This window comes from Pyrus communis, chromosome 3 (genome assembly GCF_041283825.1).
Source record: "Pyrus communis isolate YQ-2024b chromosome 3, ASM4128382v1, whole genome shotgun sequence".
Classification (NCBI taxonomy): domain Eukaryota; kingdom Viridiplantae; phylum Streptophyta; class Magnoliopsida; order Rosales; family Rosaceae; genus Pyrus; species Pyrus communis.
Genome location: NC_142567.1, coordinates 14,427,775 through 14,444,919, shown reverse-complemented (window position 1 = coordinate 14,444,919; position 17,145 = coordinate 14,427,775).

Genomic DNA, 17,145 nt, shown 5'->3' with positions numbered 1-17,145 from the left:
GGCGACGCTTTCTCGGCTTTTTAGAAGACGCGTTCAACTTTGTCAAAAGATTTCTTCTTTTCAGACAACACGTGGAGGCCATCATCACAACTACACATCTTTAGCCGACAAGCGCAAAGTTCGGCGACGCTTTCTCTGCTTTTCAGAAAACGCGTGCAGCTTTGTCAAAAGGAGCCGCATCCGCACTACTACGTGTCGTTCAGAAAGCGAAGGGGCGCCTGCTCAGAAATCGAAGGGGCGCCTGCTCAGAAATCGAAGGGGCGTCGTTCAGAAATCGAAGGGGCGTCGTTCAGAAATCGAAGAGGCGCCACTATTTCAAAAAGCCGGATTTGCGGGATCAAAACGTTTGTCGACAAGGGTAAAAGAACAGTACCACCACTTGATATTATCTCTATATATGTCGACCTTCATTTTTTTTTGGCAAGGCAGACCTGAAGAAAATGCCCAACTCTTCCTCACCTCTGAGGGCGCACTCCCAGCAAAGCCTCTTGAAATACTGAATTTTTTCTCCCCCAAAGAAGATACCAGAAACCTGGAGTACAAATAACGCAGAAGGAAACGGTCGATCGAAGCATGTGGAGACAACCACAACAAATACATGTGCTGCTTCATTCGCCGTTTCTTCAAAAGCAAAGGTATCTCATATCATCAAGGTCTAAAGCAAAAGTGTCTCATATCATGCTCTTTCCCTGTCCTTTCCTTTGTCCTTGTTATTACTCGCATGGCAAAGTAAACGAAAGCAATCAGAGGCACTTGGAGTCAGTCTTCTGTTCTGGAACCGACTGCCTGGAATCCATTCCTGATTGCTTACCTAGCGTTGCTCTCGAGTAGTCATCTTCAACGGTTGACACACTTCCGGAAAAGGGACCACTTCGGCAAGGGGAGCAAGCAAGGCAAGTGAAAATGATACATTGAAGCATGTGGAGACAAACAAAGGCTGAGTTATCCTCCAACCCTTTTCAATACGAATTGGAAAGATTGAACAAAGAAACAGACCAAAGGAGTAAGCTCAGACCTTCGGGGGAGACCGAAAGAATCCTGCTGCCCAGTTCAAGAGTAGCACAAAGGAAAATCAATGATGGGAGGAACCCCTGTGGAATCAACAAAATCAAGCCTCAATGCAATCACCAAGGAGAAGATGGAATTTACACTCCATAACCAGATTTGCGTCTCTAAACTCTTCTCCTTGTTAATTACATTCTGCCATGTTTAATATGTTTAAGTGCTTTTTGTGTGTTTACTTATGTTTTGTGTGAATCTATGCTTAAAACATTGAGGACAATGTTTGATTTAAGTGTTGGGGGGGGGGGGGGTAACTAAGTATATTTGATGCAAATTCGTGGGATTTTATCACCCATAACTTTAAATGTTGTTCCTTGCTGTTTTAAGGTGTTTTTAAGTTGTTTTAGAGTGTTTTAGTATGTTTTGTTTTTATAACTCCGAAAATCACATAAAAATTTGAAAAACATGTTTTAAAAAGCCTAAAAAGAGTGTTTTGAGTCGTTTTTGTGTGTTTGTGTCTTAGGGTACCTTCCAACACAATGATAAGGATTTGGTTTGTAATTGCATGACGGTTAAAAAGAGTTATAAACATAGAGAAAAGTTTGATTTACTCTTGGTATATGCTTGGTTATGGTTATAATGTATGACTTCACATGCAATCATAAAAGAAAAAATTCGTTTTTGTAACATGCTTGAAGGAAGGAACTCAAACAAACGCTACAACCCTGTGAGACTCGAGCCATTACCTTCTTTGGAGAGTTATTTTCTGTGATTCTTTGTTTTCTAAAGTTGTTGCATGATCTCATTATTCCTTGCTTGGTTGTTACTTAGAATGCAATTGTATCATGATAGAACTAAATGCTAGAACTTATATCCGTTTCATTCAAAGCATGACATTGAATTGCATAACATATATCAAGATGAAGTTGTGTAGTTGCCACCATAACCAAATAGCCTTACTTCCCATATTTCGTATTTGATATTAGTTTTAACCCTGTTGAGCCTCGTTTAGCCTATTTTCTTTGCTAACCACATCACCCCTTACCTAGCCTAGAGTAGGACTTTCCTATACCCTTGTTCTTAAAGTATAGTGAGCATGACTTAAATGAATTCCTTTTGAGTTACATTATGCAAGAAAATGAGTGTGGGGAGTAAAAGTTTGTTCTTACGTTTATATGTATGTTTTGAGATCCAAAAGAAAAAGAAAAAGAAAAGAAAAAAAAAATTGTGAAAAACATATGAGAAAGAAAAACAGAAAAGAAAAGAAAGAGCTTGTTATCCCTTTTTGATCAAAAGTTGAGTTTTCATTCAAAAGTGAATTCTAAGATGATTCAAATGCTTTGCTCGCTATTTCTTTAAGAACCTTTGTTTTCCATATCCCTTCTTTGTTAGCCACACACCCCAAGCCCCATTACAACCCGTGACTTCTATCTTGATGTTATGTATTCAATATGTGGAGTTTGGAATTGATATGAGCTTATGGAATCACTGGTTCTCATTCTAAGTAGTAGCATTCCATTCATGAGATCATATTCATGTCATTATCGTAAATCCAGAAAATGCTTTCTTTGTTATAACATATGTGAGATGCTAGTCTTTCATGTTTACATCAATCTCTCACATATAACTAGTGTAGGGTGTGTAGTCAGAAAATCTGTGTGAAAATAGAGTGCATTCTAGTAAGGAATTGAGGAAATTCTCTAAGGCATGTTACTACATTCGAAATGTGTTTTAAATGCTTAATTGTGAACTAGTATGTGGTGACTATGATTAAGAATGTACTTAAGTGTAAAGATGGCTAAAATCTGTGGGAATAATGATTTTTAACTTGTCATGTGCATTAGAAATCCGTGAGACGATTGTTGGAAGGTGTAGGTTGTGTTTTGTTCGTTTTGTCTAGTTTCGTGTTCTTTTGTTGTTTTGTTTTGCTCGAGGACTAGCAAAAGATAAGTGTGGGGGTATTTGATAGGAGCATATTCATGCGACTTAAATGGCTTGTTCTCGTGCATTTACGTTATGTTTCTTTAGTTATTTTTGTCCTTTAAGCTATTTTCGCATCAAATTTTGGCGCCGTTGCCGGGGATTAGAAAATTTGCTAATCCCTTGGATTGTTTGTTTCTGTATTGTCTTTTAGATTTAGTTTTCATTTGTGTTTTGTTTGTTAAGAACAACATGGCACTTGATAACGCTTCTCTTTTGTCACAGCTCATGGAAAGGTCCCAAATGCAAAGAGTTGATATATCTAATCTTCAATCAAGGAATAACGTGTTTTCCAATACTTACAATTCGGATTGGAGTGATCATTCAAACTCTATGTGGTGGGAACCTCAAAATGCTCAACAAGGAGGATATTGGCAGCCACCACAACCTCATATTCAATATGCCCAACCAAACTCAAGTTCGTCAATAGATTATAATCAAAAGCTTAATGAATTAATTTGTTTGGTGCAGGGCTCACAAAATCAACACAATGAGGCTCAACAAGAAGGATATTGGCAGCCATATGAGGAGTTCTATTCAACGCCTATGCAGCCACCACAAAGGTTGGACCACTTGGATAAGCAAATTGGGCAGATCGCGGAGTTCGTAGGACAGTTTCGAGACCAAGGCGAACTCCCTAGTTCAACCATTGCAAATCAGAAGGGAGAATTTGAAAACACCAATGCTATCATGTTGAGAAGTGACAAGGAGGTTGGAACGGACCCTCAACCATCAAAATCAAATCACAAGGAAGAGGAATACACCCAACCCATGGAAAGGGTGGAAACACCTTTACCGGAGGCACCTATTGCTCCTATGCCATCTAATACAGGTATGGTTGTTCCAAATTTCATTATTTTTAACCCCGTTCCAACAAGTATCCCTATTCCTTGCAGATTCATGACTTCCAAGGAAGAAGAAGGTGAAAAAGACATCTTGGAAGCCCTTTCAAAGGTGACAAGTAGGGAATGTCATGAATTCATCAAAGAGGACGTTCTTGAAACCACAAAATCCAAAGAAGTTAAATTTGATGACATTGGACAAGTCATAACCATCACTTGCAATCTGGCTAAGTCCAATATCCCTGAAACTTTCAAAGGAGTGGTGTTTGTCATTGAGTTCTTGTCGGACAAAACAAGTAAGTTTTTTTCAAATTCCTTTACATTTTATACTAACTTGCTGTTTTTTATGAATCAGGCACCTACACTAGAATTCAAACCATTGCCGGTTCACTTCAAGTATCACCTTCCATTCAAGGACCAATTCCATGCCGTTTGATTTTATTTATGTTAATAAAAAAAAAAATAAAAAAATAAAAAATAAAAAAATAAAAAAAGAGATAGAAAGATACTAAACATGGAGAAAGGTGGAGCTTCACAAAGGTTGTTTGCGTGAAGCCCCACTACGAGGCGCAGAAGCGGAAGGCATAGAAGCGGGAGGCATAGAAGCGGGAGGCATCGGAGCGGAAGCCATCGGAGCGGGAGGCATCGGAGCTAGAGCATTCCAGGCCTCAATACTTGGCCAAGCGCTGGATGACCCAGGAAAAAGGTGCATCTGGAGATAAGACGCAAGCCTTTGACGGTCACTGTGAATTCGACCCTCAGATTCTTGCAGCTCATCAAGCTTCCTCTTCATCCCCGACGAATAGTTATTTGCAAGCACATGCAAACTTCTATTCTCGTACTTAAGCTGCTGGATCTCTTGCTTAAGTCTTTCCACCTCTGCCATCAACGATTCCACTTGGCGGGACCGAGCAAGCAGGCGTTGGCCCATGTTGGACACAGAACTCGCACACTGAACACTAAGTGCGAGGGACTCTTGAACGGCCAACTCATCGGACCGTCCTGACAGCAGGCTACTATCTTTCGGAGTGAGGAGGTTTTTAGCTACTATTGTAGCTGTTGTGGCGTCCTGCATCACAGAGTCTTCACCTGAAAGAGGACCGTTAGAAGATAAAAAAGAAGGGCGCCATACATTACCTTGCCGGGGCGCAACCGGATCGCTGCTGAGACTCAAATGTAAGCTAAGGTTCGATGAGTTTGCCATTTTTTTCAAAAGTGTTCAAAGAGAAGGGGTGGATGGAGTTAAAATTTCACAAAGGGCCGGAGTCGAGTTTCAGGAATGGGAAATCTTCAGAGTGTGTGTGTTGGGGTGATTGATAGCTCTATAAAAAGCCAAGACGACGCGTCCACCGATTCAAAGAGCCGGATTTTCCGGCGTAATTTAGGCGACGCTCCCTCGGCTTTTTAGAAAACGCGTTCAACTTTGTCAAAAGATTTCTGACAAAGCTGAAAACACGTGGAGGCCATCATCGCATCTACACATCTTTAGCCGACAAGCGCAAAGTTCGGCGACGCTTTCTCTGCTTTTCAGAAGACGCGTGCAGCTTTGTCAAAAGGAGCCGCATCTGCACTACCACGTGTCGTTCAGAAAGCGAAGGGGCGTCGTTCAGAAATCGAAGGGGCACTTGCTCAGAAATCGAAGAGGCGTATTCAAAGATCGAAGAGGCGCCACTATTTCAAAGAGCCGGATTTGCGGGATCAAAACGTTTGTCGACAAGGGTAAAAAGTACCACCACTTGATATTATCTCTATATATGTCGACCTTCGTCTTTTATGGCAGGGCAAACTTGAAGAAAATGCCCAACTCTCCCTCACCTCTGAGGGCGCACTCCCAGCAAAGCCTTTCAAAATACTCAATTCTTTCTTCTTCCCCAAAGATGATACCAGATGCCTGGAGTACATATGACCCAGGAGGAAACGGCGGATTGAAGCATGTGCTGATTCATTCACCGCTTCTTCAAAGCAAAGGTATCTCATATCATCAAGGTCAAAAGCAAAAGTATCTCATATCATGCTCTTTCCCTGTCTTTTTCTTTGTCCTTGTTCTTACTTGCATGGCAAAGTAAAAGAAGCAATCAGCCGGCACTTGGACAGTCTTCCGATCTGGAGCCAACTGCCTGGAATCTATTCCTGATTGCTTACCTAGCGTTGCTCTCGAGTAGTCATCTTCAACGGTTGTTACACTTCCAGAGAAGGGATCACTCCTGCAAAGATTGAACAAAGAAACAGATAACAGGAGGAAGCTCAGACCTTCGGGGGAAACCAAAAGAACCATCCTGCTGCCCAGTTCAAGAAGTAGCACAAAGGAAAATCAACGATGGGCAGAAACCAATTCAAGAGTAAGCCTGTGGAATCACAAAGATCAAAGCCTCAATGCAATCACCAAGGAGAAGAGGGAATTTACACTCCATAACCAGATTTGCGTCCCTAAACTCTTCTCTTTGTTAATTACATTATGCCATGTTTAATATGTTTAGTTGCTTTTTGTGTGTTTACTTATGTTTTGTGTGAATCTATGCTTAAAACATTGAGGACAATGTTTGATTTAAGTGTGGGGGGGTAACTAAAGTGTTTTGATGCAAATTCGTGGGATTTTATCACCCATAACTTCAAATGTTGTTCCTTGCTGTTTTAAGGTGTTTTTAAGTTGTTTTAGAGTGTTTTAGTATGTTTTGTTTTATAACTCCGAAAATCACATAAAAATTTGAAAAACATGTTTCGAAAAGCCTAAAAAGAGTGTTTTGAGTCGTTTTTGTGTGTTTGTGTCTTAAGGTACCTTCCAACACAATGATAAGGATTTGGTTTGTAATTGCATGACTGTTAAAGAGAGTTATAAACATGGATGAAAGTTTGATTTACTCTTGGTATATGCTTGGTTATGGTTATAATGTATGACTTCACATGCAATCATAAAAGAAAATTTTGTTTTTGTAACATGCTTGAAGGAAGAAACTCATAATAACGCTACATCCCTGTGAGACTCGAGCCATTACTTTCTTTGGAGAGTTATTTTCTGTGATTCTTTGTTTTCTAAAGTTGTTGCATGATCTCATTATCCTTGCTTGGTTGCTACTTAGAATGCAATTGTATCATGATAGAACTAAATGCTAGAACTTATATCCGTTTCATTCAAAGCATGACATTGAATTGCATAACATATATCAAGATGAAGTTGTGTAGTTGCCACCATAACCAAATAGCCTTACTTCCCATATTTCGTATATATTAGTTTTAACCCCGTTGAGCCTCGTTTAGCCTATTTTCTTTGCTAACCACATCACCCCTTACCTAGCCTAGAGTAGGACTTTCCTATACCCTTGTTCTTAAAGTATAGTGAGCATGACTTAAATGAATTCCTTTTTGAGTTACATTATGCAAGAAAATGAGTGTGGGGGAGTAAAAGTTTGTTCTTACGTTTATATGTATGTTTTGAGATTCAAAAGAAAAAGAAGAAGAAAAGAAAGAAAAGGAGTGAAAATAAGTGAGAATGAACTCACGAGCGTTGATGGTTGAAGAAAGGGTCCAAAAAGTTGAATATGGCCCTAAGTTTTGTGTGACTTTCCCTTGGGTGTTCAAAGTTGACTTCTGCGTTCTAAAGGGAATTCTAAGTACCTAATTCAATACTTTGCTCACTATTGCTTTAAGAACGTTTGCTTATCCTTCACCTTTCATTGTTAGCCAATAGCCTAGCCTCGTTACAACCCTTTGACTTCTATCTTGATTGTTATGTGTTTCAATTTGTGGAGTTTGAACTTGGTATAAGCTTATGGTGTCACTGGTTCTCGCTTCTAAGTAGTAGCATTCCATTCATGAGATCATACCTAAACATGCTTGTTAACTCCAGAAATTGCTCTCTTTATGATACATATATGTGAGTGTTCGTTTTCATGTTTACATCAATCTTCTCACATATAACTAGTGTAGGGTGTGAAGTTAGAAAATCTGTGTGAAAAACGAGAGTACATCTAGTAAGGAATTGAGGGAATTCTCTAAGGCATGTTACTACATTCAAAACATGGTTTTAAATGCTTAATTGTGAACTAGTATGTAGTGACTATGATTAAAAATGTACTTAAGTGTAAAGATGGCTAAAATCTGTGGGAATAATGATTTTTAACTTGTCATGTGCATTGGAAATCCCTGAGACGATTGTTGGAAGGTATAGGTTGTGTTTTGTTCGTTTTGTTTTGTTTTTGGTTTCTTTTGTTTTGTTTTGCTCGAGGACTAGCAAAAGATAAGTGTGGGGGTATTTGATAGGAGCATATTCATGCGACTTAAATGGCTTGTTCTCGTGCATTTACGTTATGTTTCTTTAGTTATTTTAGTACTTTAAGCTATTTTCGTGTGTTTGTAGGTCCAAAGGGCTAAAGGAGCAAAAAGATGCATTTTGGAGACTTTTGGAGCACTTTTGGACTAAGGATGGATAGCTTATGCTTGGAGCCAAAGTGTTGGACGAAATTGAAGACCTAATTGAAGACCAAAGTGTTGGAACCTTGTTCCCTTTAGTTTTAGGACATTTAAACCTTTCCTAATCCCATTCATCAACACATGCATCCACATGCATTCACCCTTTAAACCATTAAATCCACATGCTTTCCTATTCAATTAAATCAGCCACATGCATTCATCATCATAACCTAGCTGTCATTCCACTTCATTGCACATGCATCTTCAAATAAATCAGCCATTCCACATGCATATTCAACCTAGCTGTCATTGCACATGCATTCACTCTTTAATTCACATGCATTTACTCTTTAATTCACATGCAAAACATCCCATTCCATCTCCCATCAGATTTCCATCATATTCACATGCATTCCATCCTTTAAAACATTGCACATGCACTCCCTTTAATTAATTAAGCCACATGCACTCCCATCCATTTCATCATTGCAGCCAACACATGCTTTCACATGCATTTTCAGATTGTCCCCTTGCACATGCAGCCACATATTCATTGCACATGCAATTCCAACCCACATGCATCCTTTAATCATTCAAACATGCAGCCACATTCCCTCCTAGCTGTCATGTTCCCCCCATTTCACCTATAAATAAGCATCCATTGCATACACATTTGATTCATACACTCTTCCATATTCCAGAAATTCGTCAAAACCTCTCCACACCCTTGCAGCAGCCACCAAAACACTTTTCTCCTCCATTGCAGCCACTCCAACCACTCCCCAAACCATTCACACCACCAAAACTCACCTTAGACCTTGTGATACAACAACGAGGAAGAGAAGAGTGCCTAAACGTTCATACAATTCAAGTTTGAGTTGTTGGAATGTTTAGGTGTTTCTTTGATTTCAATGTTTAAATTCAATTCTCTTTGTTTTGTACGTATGAGGAATGGAAGAGAAGAGTGCCTAAACGTTCATACAATTCAAGTTTGAGTTGTTGGAATGTTTAGGTGTTTCTTTGATTTCAAAGTTATGAGGAACTAAACCCCCCCTTGGCTAGGGGGGGATTCGAAATATATGTTTATGCTTGCATTTTGATTTGATTACTTCTAATTGCGTTTCATAAGTTGTGGATTCAATTTGTTTAACCGTTTGATTGATAACTTATTTATGTATGTTTATTGAGAATGCGCGCTTAATTTTCATGCATGAATATGACGCTAGAATATAAGTGAGTTTCACCTAATAGTTACGAACTTATATTCGCAAGTAGTGGAGGTTGCTTATAAACAATCGCGTTAAACGAATTCTTGGCATAAGTTTCATGCGTATTCCATAGTAACGAATGCCTCGTCAACACTTATAATTTTCATAGAGCATAATGATTCTTGCTTGTATCTCTATTATGCAATCATGTAGGGGACTTGTGGGGAATGTTTTGGGTTGTCGTATGCAATCATCCAATCCAATAACGTTAGGAAGATTTGAAAGTTAATTTAAGCGGACCTAATTAACTTGGAGCGTTGAGAATTCATGGTTTATTGAAATGCAATTGGAAATCGTTTTATTATGCAAGTGTAACATGTATGGAGATGAACCCCTTAGCTATTCTATCATCCATTCATTCCATTTCATCACATTCATCTTTACTATCTGTTTTTACTTACAATCTGTTCTTTTAATTTAAATTCGTCAAAACCTAAATCCCCCTTTACTTTCTTGTCGAATTAGTTAGAAATCAATTTAGTTTGTGTTTATAAGTGTTGTGATTAAATTTGTTACATAAATTCGTCCAAATTCACCAAAGTGCTCAAAACTGCCCAGAAAGTGATTTTAAGGCAGTTTTGAGTGTTTTGGGTGATGTTTGAGTCTTTTGGTTTGTTTTAGTGTTTTAAAGTTTAGTTTTGCATTCCTTGAGTCTAGTATAGTGTTTCATATTGTTATTTTACGTTTTTGAGTCAGTTTCCAAGTGATTTGCAATCCCTCCTAATCCCCGGTTAAGAACGATCCCTACTTATACTTATACTACAATTGACAAAAAGAGGGTTTAATTTGTGTGCGTATAAATTGGTGCGAGATTTATACGCACACAAATTAACCCTCTTTTTATCATTTGTAGTATAGGTGCAAGTAGGGATCGTTCTGGACCGGGGATTAGGAGGGATTGTTAATCACTTGGATTTGACTCAAAAACATAGAAACAAAGTTAAAAACGTTCACAAAGACTCAAAGGACTCAAAACAAAACAAACACACTCAAATCTGCCTAAAAACCACTTTCTGGGCAGATTTGAGCACAAACACAAATTTGGACGAATTTATGTAATAACTTGACTCAAGAATGTAAAAACACAATATAAAACACTAAACTAACTCAAAGAATGTAAAACTAAACACTTAAAACATTAAAACAAACCAAAAGACTCAAACATCACCCAAAACACTCAAAACTGCCTTAAAATCACTTTCTGGGCAGTTTTGAGCACTTTGGTGAATTTGGACGAAATTGGGAAATAAATTGAATCAAAACACTTAGAAACATAAACTAAGACACTTTCTAACTAAATTGGACAATAAAGTAAAGGGGGATTGAGGTTTATACGAAATTAAATTAAATTGCACAGATTGTAAATTAAAGCAAAATGTAAATGTGAATGTGTGATAGAATTGAATGGAATTGAAATGAATGAATGCTAGCTAAGGGGTTCATCTTCACATATGTTACACTTGCATAATAAAATGATTTCCAATTGCATTTCAATAAACCATGAAACTCAACACCCCGGGTTAACCGTGATGCACTAATTAACCTTCAAATCTTCCTAACGTTATTGAATTGGATGGGTTAGCGCATACAACAATTCAAAACATTCCCCACAAGTCCTCAACATGAATGCATAGAAGAGATACAAGCAAGAATCATTACGCTCTATGAAAATTATAAGTGTTGACGAGGCATTCGTTACTATGGATTGCATGAAACTTATGCCAAGAATTTGTTTAACGCGATTGTTTATAAGCAACCTCCACTACTTGCGAATATAAGTTCGTAACTATTAGGTGAAACTCACTTATATTCTAGCGTCATATTCATGCATGAAAATTAAGCGCGCATTCTCAATAAACATACATAAATAAGTTATCAATCAAACGGTTAAACAAATTGAATCCACAACTTATGAAACGCAATTAGAAGTAATCAAATCAAAATGCAAGCATAAACATATATTCGAATCACCCCCTAACCAAGGGGGGTTTATTCCTCATGGTACAAAACAAAGAGAATCAAAGAAACACCTAAACATTCCAACAACTCAAACTTGAATTGTATGAACGTTTAGGTCCTCTTCTCTTCCATTCCTCATTCGTACAAAACAAAGAGTATTGAAATTAAACGTTGAAATCAAAGAAACACCTAAACATTCCAACAACTCAAACTTGAATTGTATGAACGTTTAGGCACTCTTCTCTTCCTCTTCGTTGTAGCACAAGGTCTAGGGATAGTTTGATGGTGTGAATGGTTTGGGGAGTGGTGGAAATGGAAGGATGGTGTTTGGATTGTAAGGGAGAGCACGGCACAAGGGAGTTTTATGGTCTACATTTCTGCAATGGATGAGTGTTTATGAATGGAATGGATGGACTTGTGAAGGGCACGGCCCCAAGGGACCAATTTCTGTTGTGAAATGAATTGTGTATGAATGAGTGTGAATGAATGAGTATTTATAGGTGAAATGGGGGGAACATGACAGCTAGGTTGCATGTGCACATGTTGGTTGAATGATTATGAGTGCATGTGGCTGAAATAGCATGTGGAATGGCTGGAAATGCAAGGAGAAGGCATGTGCACGGTTTTGGGAGAGAATGGGAGTGCAAGTGGCTGAAATGTTAGAGGAACAAGTGCATGTGGCTGCATTGTGGTGCAATGATGGAGGAACAATCTGAAAATGCAAGGTGAATGTGCATGTGATTAAATTAAAAGATGGAATGCATGTGAATGACAGCTAGATATGTTGATGAATGCATGTGACTTGTTTGTGGTGAGTGAATGCATGTGCAAAGCTTTTTGGGAGAAAGGTGGATGAATGTACATGTGACTTAGGTTGTGAAATCTGATGGAATGATGAAGTGGCTGAAATGATGAAATGAATGCATGTGTTGAATGATTAAAGTGCATGTGCAATGTTTTAAAGGATGGAATGATGGAGGAACAAGTGCATGTGAATGCATGGTGATAGCATGTGCACGGTTTTGGTTGGAATGATGGCAGATTGTGAAAACATGTGAATGCATGTGTTTGATGAATGATAAGTGGTGAATGATATGATAAGTGATAAGTGGTGAATGATAAGATAAGTGATAAGTGGTGAATGATAAGTGATGAATGATAAGTGGTGAATGATAAGTGATTATGATAAGTAATGGGAGCATGTGAGAGAATGAATAATGAATGCATGTGTATGGTTTTGGGAGAAAGGTGGAGATGCACGGCATAAGGGAATTGGAAAGGTTTAAATGTCCTAAAACTAAAGGGAACAAAGTTCCAACACTTTGGTCTTCAATTTCGTCCAACATTTTGGCGCCAAGCATAAGCTATCCATCCTTAGCCCAAAAGTGCTCCAAAAGTCTCCAAAATGCATCTTTTTGCTCCTTTAGCCCTTTGGACCTACAAACACACGAAAATAGCTTAAAGGACTAAAATAACTAAAGAAACATAACGTAAATGCACGAGAACAAGCCATTTAAGTCGCATGAATATGCTCCTATCATAAATCACGCATCACTCATTCTAAGTAGTAGCATTCCATTCATGAGATCATATTCATGTCATTATCGTAAATCCAGAAAATGCTTTCTTTGTTATAACATATGTGAGATGCTAGTCTTTCATGTTTACATCAATCTCTCACATATAACTAGTGTAGGGTGTGTAGTCAGAAAATCTGTGTGAAAATAGAGTGCATTCTAGTAAGGAATTGAGGAAATTCTCTAAGGCATGTTACTACATTCGAAATGTGTTTTAAATGCTTAATTGTGAACTAGTATGTGGTGACTATGATTAAGAATGTACTTAAGTGTAAAGATGGCTAAAATCTGTGGGAATAATGATTTTTAACTTGTCATGTGCATTAGAAATCCGTGAGACGATTGTTGGAAGGTGTAGGTTGTGTTTTGTTCGTTTTGTCTAGTTTCGTGTTCTTTTGTTGTTTTGTTTTGCTCGAGGACTAGCAAAAGATAAGTGTGGGGGTATTTGATAGGAGCATATTCATGCGACTTAAATGGCTTGTTCTCGTGCATTTACGTTATGTTTCTTTAGTTATTTTTGTCCTTTAAGCTATTTTCGTGTGTTTGTAGGTCCAAAGGGCTAAAGGAGCAAAAATATGCATTTTGGAGACTTTTGGAGCACTTTTGGGCTAAGGATGGATAGCTTATGCTTGGCGCCAAAGTGTTGGACGAAATTGAAGACCTAATTGAAGACCAAAGTGTTGGAACCTTGTTCCCTTTAGTTTTAGGACATTTAAACCTTTCCAATTTCCTTAGCCGTGCATAACATTCCAACATTCCACTCCTTCATTTCAGCCACACTCCCACATATCATTACTTATCATCACCACTTATCACTTATCATAACCACATATCATATCATCATCACTTATCACTTATCACTTATCATAACCACATATCATATCATCATCACTTATCACTTATCACTTATCATCATCACTTATCACTTATCACTTAACATGCACCCATCACCTAACACAACACCTTTAATTCACATGCATTTACTCTTTAATTCACATGCAAAACACCTCCATTCCATCTCCCATTTCAGATTGCATTCCATAATCATTCACTCACCTTTAATCCACATGCATCTTCCATAAATCAAATCAGCCACATTCACTCACCACAAACATTCCACATGCATTCATCAACATATCTAGTTGTCACTCACATGCATTCCATCCTTTAAAACATTGCACATGCACTCCCTTTAATTAATTAAGCCACATGCACTCCCATCCATTTCATCATTGCAGCCAACACATGCTTTCACATGCATTTTCAGATTGTCCCCTTGCACATGTGATGCGAGATTTATATGCACACAAATTAAACCCTCTTTTTGTCAATTTGTAGTATAAGTGTAAGTAGGGATCGTTCTGGACCGGGGATTAGGAGGGATTGTTAATCTCTTGGAAACTGACTCAAAAACGTAAAAACGCAATATAAAACACTAAATTAGACTCAAAGAATGTAAAACTAAACTTTAAAACTCTAAAACAAACCAAAAACTCAAAATGCTTTTAAAAACACAAACTAAAATGATTTCTAACTAAATTGACATTAAAGTAAAGGGGGATTTAAGTTTATACGAAATTAAATTAAATGAACAAATTAAAACAGAATGTAAATATGAATTTGATGAAATGGAATGAATGGATGATAGAATAGCTAAGGGGGTCATCTCCACATATGTTACACTTGCATAATAAAAAGATTTCCAATTGCATTTCAATAAATTATGAAACTCACCACCCCGGGTTAATTAGGTCCGCTTAAATTAACCGTCAAGTTTTCCTTAAGTTAATGAATTGGATGGGTTAGCGCAACGCAATTCACAACATTCTCCAAAAGTCCTTTACGTGAACAACACAATAAAGATACAATCAAAGATCATTAAGCATTATGAAAACTATAAGTGTTGACGAGGCATTCGTTACTATGATGAGCATGAAACTCGTGCCAAGAATTCATTTAACGCGATTGTTTATAAGCAACCTCCACTACTTGTGAATATAAGTTCATAACGATTAGGTGAAACTCACTTATATTCTAGCGTCATATTCATGCATGAAAATTAAGCGCGCATTCTTAATAAACATTCATAAATAAGTTATCAATCAAACGGTTAAACAAATTGAATCCACAACTTATGAAATTCCAACCAAAATGTAATCAATTCATATTGCAAGCATAAACATGTATTTTGAATCACCCCCTAGCTAAAGGGGGTTTAGTTCCTCATAACTTTGAAATCAAAGAAACACCTAAACATTCCAACAACTCAAACTTGAATTGTATGAACGTTTAGGCACTCTTCTCTTCCATTACAAAACAAAGAAAATTGAATTTAAACTTTGAAATCAAAGAAACACCTAAACATTCCAACAACTCAAACTTGAATTGTATGAACGTTTAGGCCCTCTTATCTTCCTCGTTGTTGTAGCACAAGGTCTAAGGTGAGGTTTGGGGGATTATGGAAATGGTAGAGGAATGGTGTTTGGATTATAAGGGAATGGATGGGAAGGTCACGGCTAGGGAAGGGAGAATGTGTTTGTAATGTGTTGTGTATGAAATGAGATGTTTATGAATGAATGAATGCAAGGGTATTTATAGGAGTAGTGGAGGGAACATATGGCTATGTCATTTGTAGGTGAAGTAAGTGTGTGAGGTTGGTGAAGTAAGTGGAGGTTGTAGGTGAAGTAGGTGGATGTTGTAGGTGAAGTAGGTGGATGTTGTAGGTGAAGTAGGTGGATGTTGTAGGTGAAGTGGATGTTGTAGGTGAAGTAGGTGGATGTTGTAGGTGAAGTAGGTGGATGTTGTAGGTGAAGTAGGTGGATGTTATGTTAAGTGATAAGTGATAAGTGATATGATATGTGGTTATGATATGATAAGTGGTTAAGTGGTGATGATAAGTGATAAGTGATTAAGTGATATGATATGTGGTGATGATAAGTGATAAGTGCATGTGGGTTAACTAATGAAGGAAATGCATGTGCAATGACAATGTGTTAGAATGGATGTGTGTTATGCATGGCATGATTGGGATTAGGAAAGGTTTAAATGTCCTAAAACTAAAGAGAACAAGGTTCCAACACTTTGGCACCAATTAGGTCTTCAATTTCGTCCAACACTTTGGCTTCAAGCATAAGCTATCCGTCCTTAGCCCAAAAGTGCTCCAAAAGTCTCCAAAATGCATCTTTTTGCTCCTTTAGCCCTTTGGACCTACAAACACACGAAAATAGCTTAAAGTACTAAAATAACTAAAGAAACATAACGTAAATGTACGAGAACAAGCCATTTAAGTCGCATAAATATGCTCCGTCATAGTAACGAATTCTTGGCATAAGTTTCATGCAATCATAGTAACGAATGCCCCGTCAACACTTATAATTTTCATAGAGCGTAATGATTCTTGCTTGTATCTCTATTATGCAATCATGTAGGGGACTTGTGGGGAATGTTTTGGGTTGTCGTATGCAATCATCCAATTCAATAACGTTAGGAAGATTTGAAGGTTAATTAGTGCATCACGGTTAACTTGGGGTGTTGAGAATTAATGATTTGTTGAAATGCAATTGGAAATCGTTTATTATGCAAGTATAACATGTATGGAGATGAACCCCTTAGCCATTCTATCATCCATTCATTCCATTCCATCAAATTCGTTTTACAATCTGTTTAGTTTATTAACTTGTTTTGTTATTTCAATTTTCGTATAAATCTAAATCCCCCTTTACTTTATTGTCCAATTTAGTTAGAAAGTGTCTTAGTTTATGTTTCTAAGTGTTTTGATTAAATTTGTTACATAAATTCGTCCAAATTCACCAAAGTGCTCAAAACTGCCCGGAAAGTGATTTTAAGGCAGTTTTGAGTGTTTTGGGTGATGTTTGAGTCTTTTCGTTTGTTTTAGTGTTTTAAAGTTTAGTTTTGCATTCTTTGAGTCTAGTACAGTGTTTCATATTGTTATTTTACGTTTTTGAGTCAAATCCAAGTGGTTAACAATCCCTCCTAATCCCCGGTCTAGAACGATCCCTACTTATACATATACTACAATTTGACGAAAAGAGGGTTTAATTTGTGTGCGTATAAATCTCGCATCACCTTGGCTTGATTTTCTTGCCCCTG